The 15,765-nt window shown below is 29.8% G+C and overlaps 1 long non-coding RNA gene across 3 annotated transcripts in view; it reads right to left on the reverse strand.

The window, feature by feature from the left end:
• The window catches only part of LOC139847549 (uncharacterized), a 46,246-nt gene that overhangs the window by 8,976 nt on the left and 21,505 nt on the right, over positions 1-15,765 (reverse strand). Inside the window, exon 3 of one of the 3 annotated variants that reach the window (XR_011759573.1) lies at positions 15,321-15,440. The exons of the other annotated variants lie outside the window; for them this stretch is intronic. This is a non-coding gene — a long non-coding RNA (uncharacterized lncRNA). Of the gene's footprint in view, positions 1-15,320; positions 15,441-15,765 lie in introns of those variants that run through there. 3 annotated transcript variants of the gene reach the window in all.

The following is a 15,765-nucleotide window of genomic DNA, read 5'->3' on the forward strand; positions in this document are numbered from 1 at the left end:
TTTCTTACCCCAATTACCGACTCCGTCACTTGTGGGAACGTTTTGTTTAATAGTTGTAGCCCGATTTTCTTGTTCTCACTTTGGTGAGAAGCGAACATTACTAATCCGTAAGCATAACATGCTTCTTTATGTTGCATGTTAGCCGCTTTTTCTAAATCACGAAGTCCAATATTCGGATATATTGAGTCAAAATAATTTCTTAACCCATTGCGTAAAATAGCATTTGGGTTCCCCGCAATATATGCGTCAAAGTAAACACATCGTAACTTATGGATTTCCCAATGTGATATCCCCCATATTTCGAACGAAAGCCTTTTATAAACCAAGGCATTCTTGGAACGTTCTTCGAATGTCTTACAAACTGATCTCTCCTTAAATAGTTGTGCCGAAGAATTCTGACCGACTCTAGACAAGATTTCATCAATCATTTCTCTGGGTAGGTCTCTTAAAATATTGGGTTGTCTATCCATTTTGTGTTTTTATACTGTAAAATAGACAAGAGTTAGATTCATAAAAAAAATACTTATTAATACAAGCAATTTTTACATATATCATAAAGCATAAGCACACTATATTACATATATTACACCACACGAATACAACTATCTTATTCCGACTCGCTTGTTTTTTCTTCTTCGGTTTTGGTTCGTTTTGCCAAGTTTCTAGGGATATATGATGTTCCCCTAATACGAGCCGTCGTAATCCACATTGGTTTAGAAAAACCTGGTGGTTTAGAGGTTCCCGGGTCATTGTTACAACTTAAGGACTTCGGGGGTTGACGATACATATAAAGTTTATCGGGGTTGGAATTAGATTTCTCTATTTTTATGCCCTTTCCCTTATTATTTTCTTTTGCCTTTTTAAATTCAATTGGGGTAATTTCTATAACATCATCGGAATTCTCGTCAGAATCCGATTCATCGGAGAATTGGTAATCCTCCCAATATTTTGCTTCCTTGGCGGAAACACCATTGACCATAATTAACCTTGGTCGGTTGGTTGAGGATTTTCTTTTACTTAACCGTTTTATTATTTCCCTCACCGGTTCTATTTCTTCATCCGGTTTCGATTCTTCTTCCGGTTCCGATTCTTCTTCCGGTTCCGACTCTTCTTCCGGTTCCTCTTCGGGAACTTGTGAATCAGTCCACGAATCATTCCAATTTACATTTGACTCTTCATTATTATTAGGTGAGTCAATGGGACTTGTTCTAGAGGTAGACATCTATCACATAATGTCAAACACGTTAAGAGATTAATATATCACATAATATTCATATGTTAAAAATATATAGTTTCCAACAAAAATGTTAAGCAATCATTTTTAAAGAAAACACGGTCGAAGTCCAGACTCACTAATGCATCCTAACAAACTCGATAAGACACACTAATGCAAATTTTCTGGTTCTCTAAGACCAACGCTCGGATACCAACTGAAATGTCCCGTTCTTATTGATTAAAAACGTTCCATATTAATTGATTTCGTTGCGAGGTTTTGACCTCTATATGAGACATTTTTCAAAGACTGCATTCATTTTTAAAACAAACCATAACCTTTATTTCATAAATAAAGGTTTAAAAAGCTTTACGTAGATTATCAAATAATGATAATCTAAAATATCCTGTTTACACACGACCATTACATAATGGTTTACAATACAAATATGTTACATCGAAATCAGTTTCTTGAATGCAGTTTTTACACAATATCATACAAACATGGACTCCAAATCTTGTCCTTATTTTAGTATACAACAGCGGAAGCTCTTAATATTCACCTGAGAATAAACATGCTTTAAACGTCAACAAAAATATTGGTGAGTTATAGGTTTAACCTATATATATCAAATCGTAACAATAGACCACAAGATTTCATATTTCAATACACATCCCATACATAGAGATAAAAATCATTCATTTGGTGAACACCTGGTAACCGACATTAACAAGATGCATATATAAGAATATCCCCATCATTCCATGACACCCTTCGGATATGATATAAATTTCGAAGTACTAAAGCATCCGGTACTTTGGATGGGGCTTGTTAGGCCCGATAGATCTATCTTTAGGATTCGCGTCAATTAGGGTGTCTGTTCCCTAATTCTTAGATTACCAGACTTAATATAAAGGGGCATATTCGATTTCGATAATTCAACCATAGAATGTAGTTTCACGTACTTGTGTCTATTTTGTAAATCATTTATAAAACCTGCATGTATTCTCATCCCAAAAATATTAGATTTTAAAAGTGGGACTATAACTCACTTTCACAGATTTTTACTTCGTCGGGAAGTAAGACTTGGCCACTGGTTGATTCACGAACCTATAACAATATATTCATATATATCAAAGTATGTTCCAAATATATTTACAACACTTTTAATATATTTTGATGTTTTAAGTTTATTAAGTCAGCTGTCCTCGTTAGTAACCTACAACTAGTTGTCCACAATTAGATGTACAGAAATAAATCGATAAATATTATCTTGAATCAATCCACGACCCAGTGTATACGTATCTCAGTATTGATCACAACTCAAACTATATATATTTTGGAATCAACCTCAACCCTGTATAGCTAACTCCAACATTCACATATAGAGTGTCTATGGTTGTTCCGAAATATATATAGATGTGTCGACATGATAGGTCGAAACATTGTATACGTGTCTATGGTATCTCAAGATTACATAATATACAATACAAGTTGATTAAGTTATGGTTGGAATAGATTTGTTACCAATTTTCACGTAGCTAAAATGAGAAAAATTATCCAATCTTGTTTTACCCATAACTTCTTCATTTTAAATCCGTTTTGAGTGAATCCAATTGCTATGGTTTCATATTGAACTCTATTTTATGAATCTAAACAGAAAAAGTATAGGTTTATAGTCGGAAAAATAAGTTACAAGTCGTTTTTGTAAAGGTAGTCATTTCAGTCGAAAGAACGACGTCTAGATGACCATTTTAGAAAAGATACTTCCACTTTGAGTTTAACCATAATTTTTGGATATAGTTTCATGTTCATAATAAAAATCATCTTCTCAGAATAACAACTTTTAAATCAAAGTTTATCATAGTTTTTAATTAACTAACCCAAAACAGCCCGCGGTGTTACTACGACGGCGTAAATCCGGTTTTACGGTGTTTTTCGTGTTTCCAGGTTTTAAATCATTAAGTTAGCATATCATATAGATATAGAACATGTGTTTAGTTGATTTTAAAAGTCAAGTTAGAAGGATTAACTTTTGTTTGCGAACAAGTTTAGAATTAACTAAACTATGTTCTAGTGATTACAAGTTTAAACCTTCGAATAAGATAGCTTTATATGTATGAATCGAATGTTGTTTTGAAACCTTTAGGTTAACGATCTTGTTGAATGTTGTTAACCCACTGTTTATTATAACAAATGAGATGTTAAATTATTATATTATCATGATATTATGATATATAATATATCTTAGTATGATGTATATACAGTTAAATGTCGTTACAACGATAATCGTTACATATATGTCTCGTTTCGAAATCATTAAGTTAGTAGTCTTATTTTTACATATGTATTTCATTGTTAATACACTTAATAATATATTTACTTATCATTTAACATAATTAACCAAGTGTATCAATATCTTAATATGATTCATATGTACCTAGTAAGACGTTGTTATAACGATAATCGTTATATATATCGTTTTCGAGTTTCTTAAATTAATAGTCTCATTTTTATGTATATAACTCATTGTTAAAATACCTAATGAGATACATACTTATAATAAAAACATGTTAACTATATATATAACCATATATATGTCATTGTATAGTTTTTACAAGTTTTAACGTTCGTGAATCACCGGTCAACTTGGGTGGTCAATTGTCTATATGAAACATATTTCAATTAATCAAGTCTTAACAAGTTTGATTGCTTAACATGTTGGAAACATTTAATCATGTAAATATCAATCTCAATTAATATATATAAACATGGAAAAGTTCGGGTCACTACAATATATATATATATATATATATATATATATATATATATATATATATATATATATATATATATATATATATATATATATATATATATATATATATATATATATATATATATATATATATATATATATATATATATGTATATATATATATATATATGTTGGTCAATATCTGTCTAACAAATTAGGTCAGGTCATAATGTACCACAATCCTAATGCTCGAGACTAATATGCAAAAGTCAACAAAAGTCAACTTGACCAAAAATGACATCCAAAATCTATACATGATTATTATATAACTTAAATGTAGTCGTTTTATATATTTAAATATATTTAACAAATTTTATTAGAGTAAATAATATAAATCATTTATTAATAAAAATTTATATAAAAAATATACTTTTATATATCTTAAGTAATAAAATTTATAAAATTTACTTAATATCATAAAAATATAATGGCATGTATTATTAATGTAATTATATTACATGTGGTAAAATATCTTTATATCACATATTCATTTGATAAAATAATATTGATAATAATAATAATAATAATAATATTTATATTTACTAGTGATGATATTAATTATGATAAAATGATAATTCTAATCATGATAATTTTAATAATAACGATATTTTTTAATATTAATAATAATAATAATAATAATATTATATAAGAATAATAGTTCTATGATGATTTTTAATGATAGTAATACTAAAATGATAATAATAATGATATTTTATAATAACAATGATATTTCTATTAAAAATGATAATTTTAGTAAAAATTATAGTTTTAATATTAATAATACTTTTAATAATGACAATAAAAATAATGAAAACGATATTTTTCTCTTAAAATCAATATCTTACAATATTTTAATTTCATCATGATACTTATACTCATTATTTTCTAATCAATTTGTTTAATAGCTTTTAGTTCTCTTTTATAACGCATTCATAATAATGATAAAATTATTAATCATAATAATTTGTTGATACTAATATCGGTTTTTATAATAATGGTACTAATTATAATAATATTAATGATAATACTAATAATTATTTTAATGATAATAATAATAATAATAAAATAATAATAATAATAATAATAATAATAATAATAATAATAATGATAACGATAATAATAATAATAATTATTAGATATAATAACGACGATAATAACGACGATATTAATGATAATCATTTTAACAATAATACTTAAAATAATAGATAATTCAATTGACTATAACTTCTAATCCGTTCATCGAAACCATACGCTTTCTAAATGAAAAGTTATTAATTTTTTGCCAGCTTTCCAACGACATGCATATCATATACCTTATCTCAATCGCATATGTATTGAATTCATAATTCATCATAAACTATCTAATGACAAAATTAAACATACAAGCCTGCATAAACATATATACTCGAGCACTAGTCAGGGATACACTATTAATATATAAAAGATAAGATATGAGTGCTCACGTATCAATATTGAGATTCAATATTGCAGGAAAGTACGTAGACGCAGCGGAGGTGATAAACACTAGATTGATCTCACGTGCTATACCCCTGATCCATACCCATAACCTCCATAGCTATAACTCATAATTTCCTTAGCTCTATCCCGCTTGAAAAACCCATTTTTAAATTACTCGAACAGCACTCCGTCGTAGTATTTTATGTATAAATAATACTAATACTAATACTAATACTACTAATAATAATAAGATTAATAATTATATTAATCTTAATAATAATAATAATAATAATAATAATAATAATAATTTTAATAAATATAAATATATAGAGAGTAGAGATTGAGAGATGGAATGGATTCGGGTACCAGAGTGATCGAGCTTTATAGAACCTGACCACCATCTCCTTGCCATGCGATCGCATGGTGTAGGTGCCTTGGGGCCATGCGATCGCATGGGCTCCCTTGGCCAGCCATCTTCGCCCAATAACATTTGCCGACACTCTTTTAAATAATAAATATAATTAATTATATATTATATAATATTTATGTGCATAGTTAAATTGTAATTTTTGTTCCGCTGACTCGTACGTTGTCACTCGACTTATGTTCCGGTTTCGGTTTCTCGAACGCATGTTCGTACGCTCAGAAAACTAACACTTTACGTTACGCGACGTGTACCTTTATCAAAAATTAAACTTAATTATAGATAAACAATATCACTCAAAGTGTAACTTAATCATAAGTGTTTTGGTTATTTGCTTCTATAAATCATCGTCTCGTTGTACATACATATACATATATATATTTATATATAATAATACTCTTTTAACTCAACACGTTTTTATAATTAACTTAATATTATACTTTGTTATATTGTAAAATATATATATTCATTTTTTTTAAAAAGATATCAACTTGTACATATCGTATGTATATGAAATATTTCTTTAATAATAAGATATTTAGTTTTTCAAAACTAATTATATTTCAAAGTTCCTTTTTAAAATCGTTTACAAAATATTATAATACGTAACATTTACTCTTTAAAACTCAACTTGATATTATTCATTTATGCGCCAACATTTATTCTAAAAACATATATAAATATTAATCGAGCCACATAATCAATGTTACTATCGTTTACTTAATTAATTTGAAATCATATATATTTTAATATTCATAAATACGTTTTAAATATATGTTACGAGTTATTTATTTCCAATAATTAATATCTATATAAATTATGTTATTTAAACAAAACATTTTAAATAATCAAATTCTATTGAATCGAAAAAAAATTTCGCACGTTTGAACTAATCAATTGAATATTATGAACTTTTATTCTCCACTAATTTTTGTCTAACTCTCGTTATTTGACACCTTGTCCTTAATTGAAGATCACTTTACCATTATTTCCGAATACCGTTAAAAAGAAAAGGCTTCTTAAATCAAAGTGGAGCTCTCAACAGAGACTCGTAATCATACAATGTATCTGATAAATCAATCATTTGATTTTATCTTCTAATTCCATCGATAAACATATTGAAACTAATACGTTCATGTAAAGTATTATACGTTTAATACTTTGTTAATATTCTCAAGTTATAATATATATATATATATATATATATATATATATATATATATATATATATATATATATATATATATATATATATATACGTACATATACATATTCATATCCAATTAAATAATGGTTCATGAATTATCGGAATCCGGTCAAGGTTAAATGAATGTATGAACACAGTTTTAAAATTCTTGAGATTCAACTTACCAAACTTTGCTTATCGTGTCGGAATAATATAAAGATAAAGTTTAAATTTGGTCGGAAATTTCCGGGTTGTCACAGTACCTACCCATTAAAGAAATTTCATCCCGAAATTTGATCGTGGTCGTCATGGCTAACCATAAAAATGTTTTCATGACGAATATGAGTTGATAAATAGAGTTTTATCATCATTGAGTAATATGGATAAAATAATTTGATTACGCAAAAAGTATAAGTGAAGTTATCGCAAAAGAGTGAAATGAGTAAATGTAGATTCGCCAACTCTTTTGACGTAGATAGGATTGATTTTCGGAGTTCAAGGGATTTAGAGAAAATCTTCGTAATAAGATTTGGTTCTTCGATAATTAAGGAACTTAGGATCCGCTTTAATTAAATGCGATAATCTGTTTTGATTGCCCTGTCGGATATTTTACTATATATCCACCCTCTTCGTTTCCTTATTCTCACAGCTCACACCTTCTATTCTTCCTTCCTTAATTCATATTTTAAAACATTCGTTAATATGCTCCATCCCGTTCTGATCCTTGATATACTCCTAACTTTCATATCTGTCATTCTTCTCTTTCATCTACCACCGGAGATTTTATTTATTTTTACTATTACCTTGGGGTTATAGTAAGTTTAATTCTCCCGTGCCTTTACGTGGCAATATGTATTGATATGCACGGTTTGTAATTTATGTGTTGTTGTCGAGCTTTATATTTTCTTTTATATTCAAGAGTTCTATACTTTTATGAAACAACCCGTCCTTATCCACCTGGACGAAGTCATCAACATTTGGTCCCATTGCGATGATCGACTCCAAGTAATGTCCTTAAAATGAGTAAATGCACAGCGGAAGACTTATTTCGTACCTGAGAATAAACATGCTTAAAAGTGTCAACCAAAAGGTTGGTGAGTTCATAGGTTTATCATAACAATCTTTTCAATATATTAATAGACCACAAGATTTCATAATCATAAACATAATACACTCGCAAGTGTATGTAAAGTATTCTAAGTGGTTGAGCACTTGGTAACCATACTTAACATTTAATCAACGTCGCATATTCCCTTTATTATGAAATCTCACTACACCGTACCAAGTGTACTCACCAAAACGAAGTACTGTGCAACCGTTGAATACTGGTCGTCCAGTCCGGTTGGGGTTGTCAGGCCCGATAGATCTATCAACAGGATTCGTGTTTACAATACCCATGTAAATAGTAGTTACCAAGCTACAGGGAAATATGCCAGTGGTACAACTCAACGTAGAATATATTTTTAAGTACTTGTGTCTATTTCGTAAATATTTATAAAAGCAGCGCATGTATTCTCAGCCCAAAAATATATATTGCAAAAGCAATTAAAAAGGGAGCAAATGAAACTCACCATACTGTATTTTGTAGTAAAAATACATATAACGGCATTGAACAAGCATAGGGTTAGTCTCGGATTCACGAACCTATATTCAATTATATATTAACACATATCCCATTTAATCAATTAAATTTACTTATATTATATAATCTATAAAAATTAGTATCTTTAAATATAATTTCACTTATAATAAACATATGGTATATAATTTAATTAAAGTTTTATCAATATAATTGGTAATATATTAGTTAAAAACATATTAGTATGTAATATTAGTTGACTTGTAATATATTTTTATATAGATAACACTTGTTTGAAAATAATAATTATAATAATACTAAAAATAATACTAGTAATGATAATAAAAATAATAATGATAATAAAAATAATAATACTTATAATGATAATAAAAATGATAATTTTAATCAAGATACTTTTGTTAATAATACTTATTTCAAAAAATGATAATTTTAAGGATAATACTAATAATAACAATAATAATAATAATAATAATAATAATAATAATAATAATATAACAATAATAATAATAATAATAATAATAATATAACAATAATAATAATAATAATAATAATAATAATAATAATAATAATAATAATAATAATAATAATAATAATAATAATAATAATAATAATAATAATAATAATAATAATAATAATAATAATAATAATAATAATAATAAGACTACCTTTATAGAATAAGCTCCTTAAAAAAATAATGCCATGGCCCGGACTTGAACCTGAGACCTCTCACTTAACTACAAACACCCAATACCACTACTCCAGTCACGTTTTTTCTGTTTTTAATACCGAACTATAATTATGTAACCCATATCATGCGATATATCTATTCCCTAGTCTATATTACATCAATCCAATATCCAATCAAAGTCCACGGCCCAATACACTCTCCTTAGCCCAACAATTTAATAATTTTCGGCCCAAATAAAAAGTAAAACCCAACACTTATATTAAGTGTTCTCGACACCAGACTCCAGCTGGAACTCACTTCTTCTAGGATACCCATCTGTTTCTCCATGATTCTCGATGGGTTTGTTGGGATTAAAAGTCGACAAGGAAAGAAAAAATATAATAGAAACAAAAACATAATCGTTTAGTCAACATCATATTGTTAGTATCGTATTAACACCCCTCGATCATAGTCTCCATATTAACAGAAGCAAAACTGAAACATACGGATGCAATAGCAGGAGTTGTAGCTTTTTGATAATCGTCTTTCTCATCAATCAAATGGGTTTCTGTATTTATAAATTGTTAATGGGTTTCATTGTTTGAAGGTGGTCGTGTTTATAGACAACCGAGACCGTGATCGATGGTGTTTAGGTTTTTGTAATTGAAGATGGTGGTGATGTTAGAAACAGATAGCACTTTAATGATGGTTAGATCAAAACGGTAAATGGGTTTGTTATGGTCTTGAGGATGGAAAACCACATGAAATAATGATGGTGGTTGTTTGTGGTTCAAACGAAAACAGAAAAAAAATACTATGGTTGTTATGGTGGTTTCGAAGTGATGGCAGTCAGATGGTTTTTAAACTTGGTGATGGGTGGTGTTAATTTAAGTTTGATTGGTTTGCAAGAACAAAAGTAAACAGAAACAGCAAAAATAGTGACGGGTTTTTAGTGTTTTACGGTTGTGGGTTAGTTATTTGAAACTGCAAAACAGTGACAACAGCTAGGTGAGCTGTGGTGGTGGGTTGTTACTTCGAAACAGAAACAGAAGGGCTGCTGTAGCCTGGGAGTTTAATGTGGTGTTGTGGGTGATGTTCAAATGGGTTTGTGGGTTGTGGGTTTTATCTTGAACAACAAAACAGAATAACAAGGACACAATAGCAGCAATCGATGGTAATGATATCGGGTTGAGTTTAAACGAGTAACAATGGAAGCTTGTTTTGTGTGTGTTTCGATGGTTTAGTTCATGGTGAGGAGGGTGGTTTATGTGAGGGTTGTTGTGGTGATGTAAGATGAGGGTTTGAGTGGCTCAAGGTGGTTGTAAGCTCGATGGTGGTGAAAGTTGGGCTTTGGTTCCTCAAGTTCGTGTAAGTTAGACAGAAAGATATAAGATAGAAAGATGGTGATTTATGCATGAATTGAGTATGCATATATATTACATCGTCAATCTATCATCTATATATTAAACTCTTGTGTATATGCAATTGTATATATGTAATTATAAGATAGGGGAATGAAAAGTAACACATATATAATTAAAGTAGGTTGTCTTTGAGGTAATTGAGCAGTAGAAAAATAATATAGAGAGAAGGGATGAAGTGGTAGGTTTTCACAAAGGAATTGATGAGAGTGATGATTGTTTGTCTTTGTTCGGGTGTGAGGTTTTTGAAAGTTAAGTTTGTGATCTCCTAATCTATAAATGTATCTAACATATGAGCATACATACAAATCCATGCAGTAAATTAATTCAATTATAATATAATAATTGAATCGCATGATTCACAATGTGAAATAGTTTAGCCGCCCAGAGTTTTAAATTTGGACATTATATCGTGGTGTGTTGTTATCTAGTGGCGGATAGTAGTACACGGAAAAATTTCAAATTTTTACTTATATTTATTTATTTTAGTCATTAAGGTATAAAAATTTGATCATTAATTATTTACAATTATTAATTAAAAATTAAATTAATTATTAACTCACAACCCCAAGTAAGAATACTAAATGTTAAAACTAATCAAATAGATCCTAAATACATTTTTAATAAGTCTAACATTTATAAAACTCAATTTCGAATCACCGTTTATTTTAAAATCATATAAGTTCCTTTTAAATTTGCTTAATATCGATCGAATGACAAATGAGTGTTACCGTCGTTTACTAAATAGATTCGAAATCACATAAATATATATTTAATATACTTTACTTATATATATAAATATGTTTTAAATAATAGTTATCATAATATCATATTTATTTTATTTTACATAATTCGTTTTGATAACAACAACATATAATTTTTAAAATTAATTTCCAAATTATTATATTTATATATACATATATATTTAAATACACACAAATCTATTTACAATTATCTGTTCGTGAATCGTCGAAATTGGTCGAAGACCAATTAAATATATGAAACAGTTCGAAATTTTTGAGACTCAGATTAACAGACTTTTCTTATCATGTCAATGAATATTAAATCGTATCGAGAGTTTGGTTTAAAATTAGTCGAAATTTTCCGGGTCGTGACAGTACCTACCCGTTAAAGAAATTTCGTCCCCAAAATTTGATAGAGGTCGTCATGGATAACAATAAGAATGTTTTCATGACGAATATGAGGTGATAATGGAGTTTTATCATCATTGAGTAATATAGATAAAACAATTCGATCATGCGAAGCGTACGAGTAAAGCTATCACAAAAGAGTGAGATGAAGAAATTAAAGATTCGTCTTAACTTTTGACATAGTCAAGGTTGATTTTCAGAATTCAAGGAATTTAAAGAAATCTTCTAATCAGATGAAAATGTAATCGCACGATTTATTAGCAGATTGTCAGAGTTACGGAAAAACAGAAATATCAAGAAAATATTTTCGTGATATGCTTAGAGATTAAGGAGAATGAAAGAGTCGTGTAACATGGCACATGATGAGAATAAGGTCTGTGAATCATCATCACGTTACATTAGAAATTTAGCATGACTTACTGTAATATAATCACGTTGGCCTGACGTCATTATATTATACTAACTCATGCTTCAATTCTCAACACTTCTCTAGGAAATCATTCATAATTTAAACTCGATTGTTACAGAATATAGAAACTAAAATAGTTTCTTTCATGATGTAATATATATAGCACGAAGAGATAAATAATTTCGAACAAAGATATTTATGAAGGCATCTTCAGAAATATCGAAGATATTTATAACGAAAAATGCGATGATATCTTAGAATTTAAAATATTTATGATCAGAAGATGATGAAGAAATTTGTCCGCAAGGATTTAGAATAAGTAAGAGGTAAGGTATTCGCTAAAGATTTCATCGGATCCAGAATTACCTGGATTCTTTGAATATAGGGTTTAGTCCTTGTATTTATCCTTGGTCTCATTCATGGTGTGCTCAATCCGATTTTCAGTACCAAATTTTCTATCGAGCGTTCCTAACACTTCCTTCTTTATCATCAACTTTTGGCCATTAAGACCATCTACAACATGCTGCTTCGTCAGCATTTTTAAAGTTAACGGGTCTGGGTCATTGGTTATCAAACCGAGGTTGTTTCAGGAGAATTGTGTTTTTAGATGATTAAACGCTGATGGTAATATGGTGGAATATAAAAGGTTCCCCGGTAACAATAAAGAGTACACATATATATCAAGGTTATAATAAGGTTATTTTGGATGAAAAGTCGGAGTTGACTTGCTGGAGCTGTGACAAAATTTGCTACTTTGAAAGGGATTACCAAATTATTTTGGGTAATAATAACACTAAAGGAATTAGCACAGCTACGTGTTAAACGTTTACCCAGATTCCGAGTGTTTTTAGATGCATAACTACATGCATCAATCTTTTCTTCCGTAGATGAAGTGCGGTTGGTTCATCCTCTCAATTGAGGTGTTTTCAAGAATCATGAAAGGTTTGAACGCATATTGTAATTGTCAAGATACAAATGAGGTTTAAGATGAAATCAAGTGGCAAACTTGAAGAGATGTTTAGTTTCATATGTTATAATCAATATTTTAATTCATTTTTTATTGTCCAATGTTTGTAGTCCGCAGTTGATAGTCCACAGTTAACAGTTCAATAATTCATATATAGTTTATAATATTCAATTAATTAATATGTATCGTGACCCGTGTACCGGTCTCAGACTCGATCACAACTCAAACTATATATTTTGGGAATCAACCTCAACCCTGTATAGCTAACTCCAACATTTGCATATAGAGTGCCTATGGTTGTTCTGAAATATATATATAGATGGGTCGATATGATATGTCAAAACCTTGTATACATATCCCGATATTTAAAGTGCGTAAAATAAATAACAGAAATTAAATGAAGATAAATAAAATTGCGAGAATGTAAATTGCGATAATTAAATTGCGATAAATAAAATGTAGCCAGTTAGCTAGGAACAATTAGCTAGGAACAGTTAGCGTGGATTCTTAACAAAATTCTTCTCATAGTTAAATTGTTTGTTTCTATCAAATTTTATTTTGTCCAATATTTTCTTCATTATGCCACTTGTCGGATTCTGATAGGTCAAAATCCAAATATGAAATTGAATGAAAATGGTTATTCTGTGGTGAACGGATACGTATATCGGTGGTTATAAATAGGATCGTAAATGACTATTGAATTAGATTTGGAAGAATGTACAGTATACTTATTAATGTGAAATCAAAATATTCCTCGGGTATTACCTACCCCTTAAATTATTTTCACCATTAACAGTTTGTACGAATGAATTTTTAATTACAATCTTTATGAAAACATATATACATATATATTTTCTTCAGATATAATCATGGATTTAATGAGTTAATATGATATTAAGCTCATATGATTTTCGGTTTGAGCTAGAATATGTAATCTCTAAAACTATTAGGAACCACATATTCTTCGCAGAATATCAATGAAGTTATGGATCAATACTTCATCTTTCATTGTTGTTGGTACTCCTTGATATATATGGTGCGTATGATGTTGATGTTTGTGGTAAAGATTTTGATATTGAGATGTGGGATGCAGATATTGATGTTGGTGGTGGTGATGGTACTGTTGATGTTGTTGATGGTGGTACTGGTTATGCTGCTGGTGCTGCTGGTGGTGTTTGTAACCTTCGCACCATATTCTCTAAAGCCACTACCCGAGCGTGAAGCTCGTTGACTTCTTCTATTATACCGGGGTAACTGTCGGTTCGGACGAGTGGATAAATAAGATCTAGAATTTGGTATAGTATATGATCATGACGAGATACTCGAGAAATGAGAGAGAAAATGGTGTTTCGGACAGGTTCGCCGGTAAGTGCTTCAGGTTCTTCACCCAGAGGTGAATTCGGTTGGTGGAAGGGATCACCTTCTTCATGCCTCCAATGATTAAGTAGGCTACGAACACATCCCCAATTCATCCAGAATTGGTGATGACTAACTGGTTGATCCATTCCGGTTACACTGTCTTCGGAGCTTGAGTCGAAATCCATATCGAAATAGCTGTGGGAATCTAAGGAATTTGAACTAGTTGCGAGTTCCGTCTTGTATGGTTAGATAAAGGATTTTCGATATGAGATGATTTTTGGATATCGGATGATATTCTAATTACATAGAATACATGTATATATTACAGAAGATCCTGTAAATTACGGAGGGAATTAAGGAAACGTATCAGACAAGATTTAATGTGATTGGATATGAATTTGTCTGTACACCATCTATGCAATAATTGCAATAAGACGTGTCGAGACTGAAAACGATGGATAGATATATTTCGACAATGAATGATAAGCAAAACTTTTAACGTGTAGACCATGTTCAAGTCCAGACTTACTAATATAACCTAACAACTACTAGGTCGAAGTCCAGACTCACTAATGCATCCTAACAACTACTAGTTAGACACACTAATGCAAGACCTGGTTCGCTACGACCACCGCTCTGATACCAAATGAAACAACCCGTCCTTATCCACGTGGACGAAGTCATCAACATTTGGTCCCATTGCGATGATCGACTCCAAGTAATGTCCTTAAAATGAGTAAATGCACAGCGGAAGACTTATTTCGTACCTGAGAATAAACATGCTTAAAAGTGTCAACTAAAAGGTTGGTGAGTTCATAGGTTTATCATAACAATCTTTTCAATATATTAATAGACCACAAGATTTCATAATCATAAACATAATACACTCGCAAGTGTATGTAAAGTATTCTAAGTGGTTGAGCACTTGGTAACCATACTTAACATTTAATCAACGTCGCATATTCCCTTTATTATGAAATCTCACTACACCGTACCAAGTGTACTCACCAAAACGAAGTACTGTACAACCGTTGAATATTGGTCGTCCAGTCCGGTTGGGGTTGTCAGGCCCGATAGATCTATCAACAGGAT

The sequence above is a fragment of the Rutidosis leptorrhynchoides genome, chromosome 5 (assembly GCF_046630445.1).
Source record: "Rutidosis leptorrhynchoides isolate AG116_Rl617_1_P2 chromosome 5, CSIRO_AGI_Rlap_v1, whole genome shotgun sequence".
NCBI lineage: Eukaryota > Viridiplantae > Streptophyta > Magnoliopsida > Asterales > Asteraceae > Rutidosis > Rutidosis leptorrhynchoides.